Below are 10,800 nucleotides of genomic sequence, written 5' to 3'. Positions count from 1 at the left end.
GTTTCATATTGAAAAATGCAAAAGATCGAGTTGGTAAGTTTGAAGAAAGATCAGATGAAGGTATCTTCCTTGGATATTCTACAACAAGCAAAGCCTACAAAGTCTATAACAAGAAGAGCCAGACTGTGGAGGAGTCAATGAATGTCAAATTTCAAGACTCAACGCAAGATGAATCAAGTCAGACTCATCAAGAAGAGTCCGAACTCTGCTGCACCCTCCAAAGTCTACAACTCAAGAAGCATCTCGACTGAAAACCAGCTTCAAGATGTTCGTGAAGATCCAAATAAAGAAAGAGATCATCATCCGGACAAATCAACAAGTAACTGGAAGCATAAGTCCGGTCATCCCAAAGATCTTATAATCGGCGAAATTAATGAAGGAATTCGCACCAGATCCAAAAGGCGAGAAGAGTCTAGTCTTTGGGCACTTGTTTCGAAATTGAACCAAAGAGCATAGAAGAAGCTTTATCGATGAAAGCTGGATTGAAGCTATGCAAGAAGAGCTCGAACAGTTCAGCATAAATGATGTTTGGGAATTGACATCCAAACCAAAAGGAAAAAACTGTTATTGGAGCCAAATGGGTGTTCGAAACAAGATGAACGAGAAAGGAAAGTCGTACGAAATAAAGCAAGACTTGTGGCCAAGGGATATACGCAAGAAGAAGGAATAGACTATGATGAGACTTACGCTATAGTGGCAAGGTTAGAAGCTATTCGTCTATTACTTGCGTTTGCTTGTTTTAAGAATTTCAGGTTATTCCAAATGGACGTCAAAAGCGCCTTCCTAAATGGATTTATCCATGAGGAAGTTTATGTGGAACAACCGCCGGGTTTGAAGACCCAAAGAAGCCGGACTCGGTCTTCGGACCGAAAAAGGCTTTGTATGGTTTAAAGCAAGCACCTCGGGCTTGGTACGACAGTTAAGTAATTTCCTATTACAAAATGGTTTTGTCAAAGGTAAAGTAGATACGACCTTATTTATCAAGAAGGAAAACAAAAGTTTCTTACTTGTTCAAATATATGTGGATGACATTATTTTCGGATCCTCTAATGAGAATCAGGCAAGAAATTTTCTAAGTCTATGCGGGATGAGTTTGAAATGAGTATGATGGGAGAATTAACATTCTTTCTTGGTCTTCAAATAAAACAATTGAAGGAAGGAACTTTTATTTATCAAGAAAAATATGTGAATGATCTTGTCAAAAGGTTTGGACTGGAGAATTGCAAAAGGTAGACATTCCAATGTCAAGTTCTTTAAAGATAGACAAAGATGAAGAAGGGAAGAAAGTTGATCAAAAGCTGTACGAAGCATTATTGGATCACTTCTTTATCTTACTGCCTCTAGACCTGATATTTTGTTGAGTGTTTGCATCTGTGCTAGGTTTCAATCAGATCCTAGAGAATCTCATCTCAGTGCTGCAAAACGCATCATTAAATACGTCGCTTCATCATCAAGCATCGGTCTTTGGTATCCTAAGAAGGGAGACTTTAATCTTCTAGGATATTCGAGACGCAGATCCGGCCGGTTGCGAGTTGATAGAAAGAGCACTTCAGAACTTGCCGCTTGCTTGGAAGCGGGGCAGTGTCTTGGTTTTCAAGGAAACAAAGCACCGTGTCTCTTTCAACAACGAAGCGAGTATGTAGCTCTTGGAAGCTGCTGTTCGCAAATTCTATGGATAAAACAACAGCCGAGAGACTTTGAAATTGAAGACTCATGCACGGAGATTAATTGCGACAACACCAGCGCTATCAACCTCACCAAAATCCAATTCTCCACTCAAGAGCAAAGCATATAGAGATTCGACATCATTTTATAAGAGACCATGTTCAAAATGGAGATGTTTCAATTCAATTTGTGGACTCAAATAATCAACTGGCGGATATATTCACAAAGCCTTTGGAGAAAAATCAATTTGAGTCTATACGGACCAGACTCAATATTTTGAGGTATGAGGTTATCAAAATCTAAAGACTTTCGGACTCGAAGCTTACAAGACTTTATCAACAACCTTGGCTAGACCTTCGGTATAAGTCTTTCTCTCTCCAATCTTATCTTGAAAAGGTACGATCATCAGACTGTGTTTAAATTGTTGCTATATTTAATATTGCATCGATTCATTTTCAAAAGGGAAGTTATTTTTGAAATAACTATTTTTGCGGATAAAGACAGTTATTTTGAAAAGGCATATTTTTATTTCCTTTGTGACGGTTTGTTTACTCTTCTTTTAACCGAACAAGCACCGTCGATTTCTCTTCACTTTTCTATTCTCTCTCAAAAACCCTAGAAAGCATCGATCCTCCATTCCCGTTTGTCTTCTTCGCTAAATCTTCAAAAAGTTATCATCTTTTCTCGGGAAAGTCAAGCTAGGAAACTTCCAATCACTGTTAAAGATGTCTTCTTCACGAAAGTCGTCAAGAATCGCAAGCAGGGGACCACAGAGAATGAGTAAGGGGCCTACGCACTTCGATCTTACTGAAGATGAAGTTTCTCCAGATCAGCAACCGAGCCCACAACATTCTCAGCAGCGTCACTCTCCACCTTCTAGTCCTCAAGGAGTTGTTGATCGGCATCGGGAAGAAATCATCGAGGAGGCGGACCAGTAAGAGTTCAAAAGCCCGCTTTTATTTACAAGCTATATCGTGCTTTAAAAGGAATTCATACTCCTTTGAACTATGTTGATGATTTTGTTAGAGAAAAAGGATATAGGAACGAATATATCTTTCTGAAAAGAATGGAAAGTTTGGGAATTGCTCGTAAAGGGGTGGCTGAGGAAACCCTTGCGAATATCCCAAGTGATCCTCGTGACTGGGGGCCAAATCCTGTAGATGGGAATGATGATGACAATCTGTTCAGTCTATTTCAACCGAAAATGGGTATTGCGGCTGAAATTCAAGGAAAAAGGGGAGATTTGTTCAGATCAAAGGAACAAAAAGATCTGTACTCGAAATTGCTGAAGCGTGGGGTAATAAACCCTAGGAGTGTGGACTTTGATTTTCTGGATCTTTGCCGTGAAAGTGAACTTGAGGGAAAAGTTCAGTTATCTTCAACTTGAAAAGTTTTGTTCGACTCTACCGAGGCTTATACTGAATTGACTTGCATATTTCTATTCAAATCTTAGCTTTTGGATGCGAATAGATTCTCCTTCGATGTTAAAGAACAAGACTATGTTGTGGATATGAATATGCTTTGGCGAGATGTGCTAGAAGTTGAGAGAGCGGATATCATCCGATTAAAGTTTCAATTGCTGGGGCAACACTTGAACTGGTGAAGGACAGGAGAACAGATGAGAAGATCACTTACTCACGAATGAATGCATTCAACATCTTGCTTCACAAAATCGTGATCAATTGCCTTCGGCCGAAATCAACTTCCAAAACTGATGTGTCAAGTTCTGAGGCAAAGTTGATGTATGCCATCCTCTGTGGTAAGAAGTTTTCTCTCCCTCATACTGTTATGTTTCATATGTATAGAGCAGTGATGAAGGACAGAGGTCAACTCCCTTACCCAAGCCTTGTTACAAAGTTATTCAGACATCTGAATATTCAGCCTCCGCAAATCTTTTGTGTTCGATCATGCGATCATATGGTAGTAGGACTGAAAATGGTAACCAAAATGCGTCTGAAGGAACTGAGCAAGGAATTGGAGAAATTCAAGGAGAAGACTCCTACCAAATCTCATCAATTCTCTTCTTCTGCTAAGAGAAAAGGGAAGGAGCCCATGGCTGCTTCATCAAAGAAAAGAAGAGCTCTCCTCGTCGAGGATGAAGATGATGACGATGACATCACCATCTCTACAATGGCTTTGAGGAACTTAAGTCATCCTGTTCCACTGAAAGAATCGGAACAAAGGTCGAAAGAAGCAGAGGAGAAGGAAGAAGAAGAAAGAGAAGCAAAAGAGAAGGAAGAAGAAGAAAGAGAAGCAAAAGAGAAGGAAGAAGAAGAAAGGGAAACAGAGCAAGAAGCAGAGCAAGAAAGACCTGAAGAAGAAAGAAGAGAAGGAGAACCTGAGGAAATCTCTTCTCCACCTGTAGGCATGAAAACGGGGAGTTCGGAAGAAAGGAGTGACATCTTCATTTCCAGATGAAAGTGAAGGAGTTAGTCGCTCGCCTGCAGACCCATAAGATGTTTATGCATCTCAATTTCCAGAGGAAGGTCATGAAGCTTCATCGCCCAACCTGCGAGATTATGCTGATCCACCATCGTCGCTTTTACTCCATCGAACGAGCGAAGCAAGTACTCGGGCCGATAATGGAGCAGATTTTCGCGAGAATCATGGATATTCTCTTGGAGATGAAATGTCGATTTATGCCTTGGGATGCGAAGTTCAAAGTCCGAAGACCGAAAGTCAAGCTTCTTCTTGTTCATTGAATGATAAGATGCAAGCCCTCTCTATTCAAAATCAGGCCAATGCCAAGAGTGAAGAGGTTGTACAAATTGAAGGAAGACTTTAAAAGGCTGGAAGGCATCGTTCGATCTATGGAAGATTTCCACTTGTCCGCATTCCCAAGACTTCATCTCATCCTTTTTAAATGATGACAAAAAGGGGGAGAGATGCATGATTTGAAAACTTTCAAACTTTCAATCTTTTTAACTGTTTGTTAGATTGTGTTTAACCGTCCGTCATTTTTGACAGACTTTGACTTTGTTTTGTATCTGGATAAGAACTCGCCTAGACTTGGATTTGACTGGATTTGACTGCTTCTATTTATCAATATTGATATCTTATGAATGGCTTAAATCATATATTGGACTAACCTATTTTCTGTGGTTGCAGATTCTAGTGTTATTCTATTAGCCAATAAGATATGCATATGTGTTTGAGAAATGTTTTGCAGGTCAAAGTTATCCAAATCTGCAGGAAGGTTTTGTCACCATCAAAAAGGGGGAGATTGTTGGAGAAATCCTCGTGAAGAGTTTTGAAGTTGACAAAATGTTTCCGTCGAGTCTAGTCCGAAGGTCGCAGACTCGTTGGTTAAAGTCTCGAAGACTTCCGGACAGCCGACTCAAGACTCAAAGTCTATCCTCATTGACATCACGATCCGTTGAAGAAAGGTTATCTCAAACTAGATGTTTTGTTCAGATTTAACCTTGTCATCTGGAGAAGATCTCGTGGCTGGAGAAGACGTATCGTAATCCTTTGATTGATCAAGATTGATTCAATGACTGAAGATTCGATGATTGTCTAAATATTATTGGAAGGTTCTACTTATGGAAACCGAGATCCCGATTGTATGGGCGAACAGATTGATGGGCTATCAACACGTTCTTTTAATAGCTCGAACGATCTTCCTAATTGATTCCGTCCAACGGGTAGATTGGAGGAATTCCTTTGGAAAGTGCCAACGGGTATGATGGCATAAAGGAGTATATAAGGAAGACGTTCTTAGCTGTTTTAAGAAGTGCGCAATAGAAGAATTCCAAAGTCTCAAGCTCCTATTTGTTTAGATAAATCTCTTGAGCGAATACTTGTATACAAAAGAGAGTCTATATTTGTGAGAGACCTTGAGAAGGTGTGATAGAACATCTACACTGTGGAATCAAGGCAAAGCTGTGCTGTAACTTCTCTTTTGATCATAGTAAAATCCAGCCGGTAGGTTGTCAGTGCGGAAGAGTGGACGTAGGCTTGGAATAAGCCGAACCACTATAAATCCTGTGTTTGATTTTCTCTTCCTTACTCTCTCTACATCGATCGTATTTCAATCTGTTGCTTCCGTATATCGAAAAAGTATTTGTGCGCCTATTCACCCCCCCTCTAGGTGTTTATACTAGCAATATCAGAGGGAAGAGAAGGGTAAATGGAAAAGAAGAACAACGGGTGAAAAAAAAAAGGAAGAGAATTCAGGCCGTTCAAAATGTACATGTACTGAGTGAAGTTGTCCGGTTACTCGAGAGAAACGTGTTCCCCACATCCTCGGATGAAATTATTAGGGTGAGTACACCTAGAAACTTTGACATAAGGAATTAGATGTTTTGGGCGACTTCGAACATTTCGTACTTAACACAGTTCATATCAATTCTCTCTGCGATGTCAAACGAATAAACAATGACAACCTCATTCAGCCTTCCCGAGGGTCAAAGGCGAGGCTTTCGAGACTGGCGAAGCCTGAAACGCACTCTCCGGTGCCTTCGATCTAGTGAAATAAGTAAGCGAGACACACTCTCCGATGCCTTCGATCTAGTGAGATAAGTACACGAGAGTCTTGGGTGAGTAGCATTTCAAAAGGACTTTAGACACTCAAAGCCCTTTAAGCTAAATATTGGATGTGTGGCAAAAAATTTACAAACTTCTAAGAGGAAAAGTGAGCATTTAGGGCCTGTTTGTTTATGTTTTTTTTTTGTTCCTTGGAACACAATTTCTGTCTTTTTGTTTCGGAGAACAAAAAAAAGAACAGAAACGTGTTTGTTTACGCTTTTGTTCAAAATCATTTTTTTTTTTGTTTTTTTGTTTCTGAAAACTTGTTTCTTGTTCCCGAGAACACTTTTTGAAGAAACAAAATAACAAAAACACACAACTTATTTCTTTTTTTTCTCCTTTTTCTTCTTCTTTTTTCTTTTTTTTCTTTGGTCGGTCGTCAACCTCGGCCATGGCTGGCAATCTCGCCGAAGCGTCGCTCGCCCTCGGCAAGGCCGAGCTCGCCTAGCCATCGGCTAGGCTCGGCCTCACCGAGCCACCTCTAGGACGGCGTCGCTTGGCAGTGGCCTAGTGAGGCCGAGCCTTGCGCGCCACTACGAGGCTCAACCTCCCCAACCGGCAAGAGGCCGAGCCTCGCCAAGCCAGGGCGAGGCCGACCTCGCTCCACCTGGGCAAGGCTGAGCCTCACTAATGGCCTGTTGAGCCTCGCCGGGGCCAAGCTGGCCTCCATCAAGCTTGCCGAATGTCGCCTAGCCGGTCGCCGACCACAACCGTAGCTGGCAACTGGCCAAAGAGAAAAATAAAAGGAAAAATAAAATTAATATATTAAAAAATTAAAATAAACAAAAAAATTATGCAAGTTTACCAAACGTGTTTCTGTTATTTTTATATTCTATAAATAGAAATTTTATGTTCTTCTGTTAAAAAATTGTTCCCCAAAACAAAAATAGTTTTTTCTATTTTTGTTCCTTGGAACAATTTTTAAACATAAATGTTACCAAACGCATCCTTAAAAAGCTGAAAGCCCAAAACAAGTAAGAGGTTGCTTTAGGTTTTTAGCTTTCTCGGTATGCCCATATCATATTGTACAATCTTTTTTTTTCCCTCGAAACTGTCCTCATCAACTTTTTATTTTTTCATTTTTACCCTCATTTTGTGACACTATTCATCTTCCTCAAGCTGCAAGGGATCAATGATGGCTCAAGAGATGCTAGCACAGACGCAGCAACCTAAGCGACCATTGCTGGAGGGTCAAGCAACCTCCGCAGATCAGCGACCCAGACCTAGGCTGTTGCAACTTGCGAGGGATCGCTCAACCTAGATTGGCGGCCCTCTCGTTGCGGTTGCATGGTGTGGCGACTAGCGGAGGTCACCTTCTAGGTCACCGCAAGTCAGATTTGAGTTGCCGTGACCCAAATTTGGGTTGCCGCAACTCATAAGGGTCATCCAACACAGATCAACAACCCCCTCACGGTGGTCGCATGGTGCGACGCGATGACCTGCGGAGGTCGCCTTCTAGGTCGTCATGACTCAAATCTAGGTCGCACTGACCCAGATCTAGGCCGCCGCAACTTGCAGGGGGTCACCCAACCTAGATTGATGGCCCCCTCGTAGTGGTCGCAAGGCATGGCGACCTAGATCTAGGTCTCCTGAGCCGCCACGACCCAACAACCTCGCGGCACTTGGACAGGTCAAGGTAGCTAATGGAGTCCCCACGGGTGGCGGTGACGATAGTGAGAGAGGCATCAGTGACACGAGGGCAAAGGGAGAGGTCAAGAGCTTGGCCTTGGGGTAGCAGCTGAGGGCAATGGGGAGGTGCTGGACTGTTGGGGTTTCATGAATCATGTATAAGAAAAATCAACAGAATAAACGCAGCGGAAACAAAGATATATTTTATACACGATTCTCCTAAGGCGTTGTTCGTGCGTTTTAATCAAAAATCTTAACATAAAAGGGAGTTAAATGAAATACCTCTCGAAGCGCGCTTTGAAACGAGTCGCCCGGTTGTTCTACAATTCGAGTCCCACAAGCGTCGGACCTCTAGTTCAGACACACCAACAACGAACGTCGAACGGAAGAGAGAACCTTCGGATATTCTCCACTTCGATTGTGCTAGCAATCACATGGAAAGAATCCGTCGTATTCTTGATGTATAATAGTCACGGCCCGAACGAGAGAATTGTTTCTCTTCCTCGTGTCTCAAAGACACAAGAACACACGCACACTTTTTCTCAATATTCAGCAACTAGAGAACTCCAAATTTTTGTTCATGGTGAAGAGCGAATCCAGAACAAGAAGACAAAACACACGAAGTCTCTTTTTCCAATTTTTCAGCAGCCCAGCTACTCTCGTCCCTCAATGGTTTTTATAGAAAACCGATCAGCAACGGTTGCTAATCGATGGACGATCAGCAACCGTTGCTGATCGTCCAAAGCACTCAATCGTGCATGAGCAACCGCTCATGCACGATCTTAGCATGATGGTCAGCAGTTGCTGACCATCCATGCTTCGTGCATAATGGTCGGTGGTTGCTCATGCATGACCATCGTGCATGAGCAACCGCTCATGCACGATCTTGGCATGATGGTCAGCGGTTGCCGACCATCCATGCTTCGTGCATGAAGCTTTAATTTTTTTTTTTAATTAGTTAATTAATTTTAGGGCATACTTCTAACATGGACCTCCGAGCTTTTGCTTCTTCGTGGTCCTCAAGAAGAGAGATGGTGGAGAAGAAGATGGTGGTTGAGATGAAGTGGAGGAGAAAATGTTGTGATGATGAGTTTGACAAAGCGATCTCAGTCGCTAGCATTAAATTTCAATCACCAACGGCTGCTTACCCTTTACCAACCAACTATTTTCTTTTTCTTTTTTTAATCACAAAATTCCTTTATAAATATAAATTTCTCCATACATTATTTTGCTCAAAGGTACTTCACAAATCACTTTTTGATTACAATTAACCAAACGCAATTCACAATTTACAAAACTCCTTTGACTTAAAGTTTTTTACATTTTCCCTAAGACTTTTTTCCAAAAGTCCAACCAAATGCACCATTTTATCTCTCATATTGCCTTGCAAGAGGAGCATGGGAACATCGAAAAGGGATCCTACTAGCTTATCCTACCTAATCTAGGATAATGAGCTCACGAGCTTGATTTTACTTTTTTGTCCCCCAAAATGAAGACTTTCATCTCCAAGTTGAACTCATATGCAAAGATGCAGGTCCTTTCCCTTCTCTTTTGGATGAATGGAATGGAATGGATTCGTCCCCTTAAATCGGTGTTGTTAAGCTCACGCAATGAAGAATCAGTTCAAAGGACTCCATCAAAGCAAAAGAAAGAACACGCAAATAGAGGACCAAACTTTGTGAAAAGTGAACCGACTAAAGCAGTAACGTGTACTGTGTGTCGTGGGTTCTCTAGTGTTACTGGTTTGGTCTTTGTTATACCTATAGGAACTTCATTTTTTATATATGAATAGGGCCAGGCCGGGCCACTCGGACTCGTGTATCTAAGGCTCCGTTCGTTTCGCGGAAAATATCATGTTTCCGGAAAATATTTTCCTGGAAGTCATTTTCCAGGAAAATAACTCTATTTTCCGGTGTTCGGCCACAATCTAAAATTTGAATGGAAAATATTTTCCACCGTTCGTTAGCTCATTTAATTATTTGGGAAAATTTATCAAAAATTGAATTTTAATATTTTTAAATGACCAAAAAAATTATTTTATTTATTTATACTTTTTTAAATGATTTTTAAATGATTTATAATTTTAAAAATCGAAATTTTTATTATTTATTATTTCTTATTTCTTTTTCTTTTCCTTCCTCCTTCCTCCTTCCTCCTTCCTCCTCCTCCTTCTTCCTCCTTCCTCTGCCGTCGCCTCCTTCCTCCTCCTTCTTCCTCCTCCTTCCGCCGCCGCCACCTCCTTCCTGCCTGACGATGGCCTACTGCCCAACGGCCGACTAAGACCCGGTGGCCAGATCCGGCGAGCTCGAGGCTCGACCGATCTCACCCGAGCTTGCCGAATCTGGCGACAGAGCTCGAGCTCGCCTGGATCGGCGAGCCGCGAGCTCCGCCGCTAGATCTGCGACCTCATCTCATCACCCCAAACAAGCATAACCAAATCCCCAAAACAGAGCAACGAACGAACACACGAGCAAGCACGCAGAGCACTAAAAAAAATCCCAAGGAAAGGAATCGGGGGCAATCACCCGTCCACCGGAAGCCTCGCACCGCACGACGAGCGGCCTGGACGGCGGGCTCCCCGCGAGCCTCCCGGCGCCGCCGCGGTGCTCCCTCTTGAGCCGAATCCTCCCGAGCGGCTTCGAACCGCCGGGGAAGTAGAGCGCCGCGGCGGCAGCGGCGCCCAGGCCGGAGCAGGCAGCAGGAGCGGCCGGGGAGGGCGGAGAATGAGGGATGCTTCACCCATCGTCGGCATCGAAGGAGGAGGAGGAGATCAGAAACCCTAAGCTTTTGTGAGAGAGTGCATAAATGAGAAGGAAAAAACAGCGCGAGGGAGAGCGCGAGAGGCCAGGAAAATGTTTTCCTCTTTTCAAAAGAGGAAAACATTTTCCTCAATGTCAAGAGAGAATTTTCCGTTGACCGGAAAATGTTTTCCGCGAAATGAACGGAGCATAAAGCACGAAAACCGAAACCACCCGAACA

This window comes from Eucalyptus grandis, chromosome 2 (assembly GCF_016545825.1).
Source record: "Eucalyptus grandis isolate ANBG69807.140 chromosome 2, ASM1654582v1, whole genome shotgun sequence".
NCBI lineage: Eukaryota > Viridiplantae > Streptophyta > Magnoliopsida > Myrtales > Myrtaceae > Eucalyptus > Eucalyptus grandis.
The sequence above is the reverse complement of the archived record's forward strand: the minus strand, read 5'-3'. Positions refer to the sequence as shown.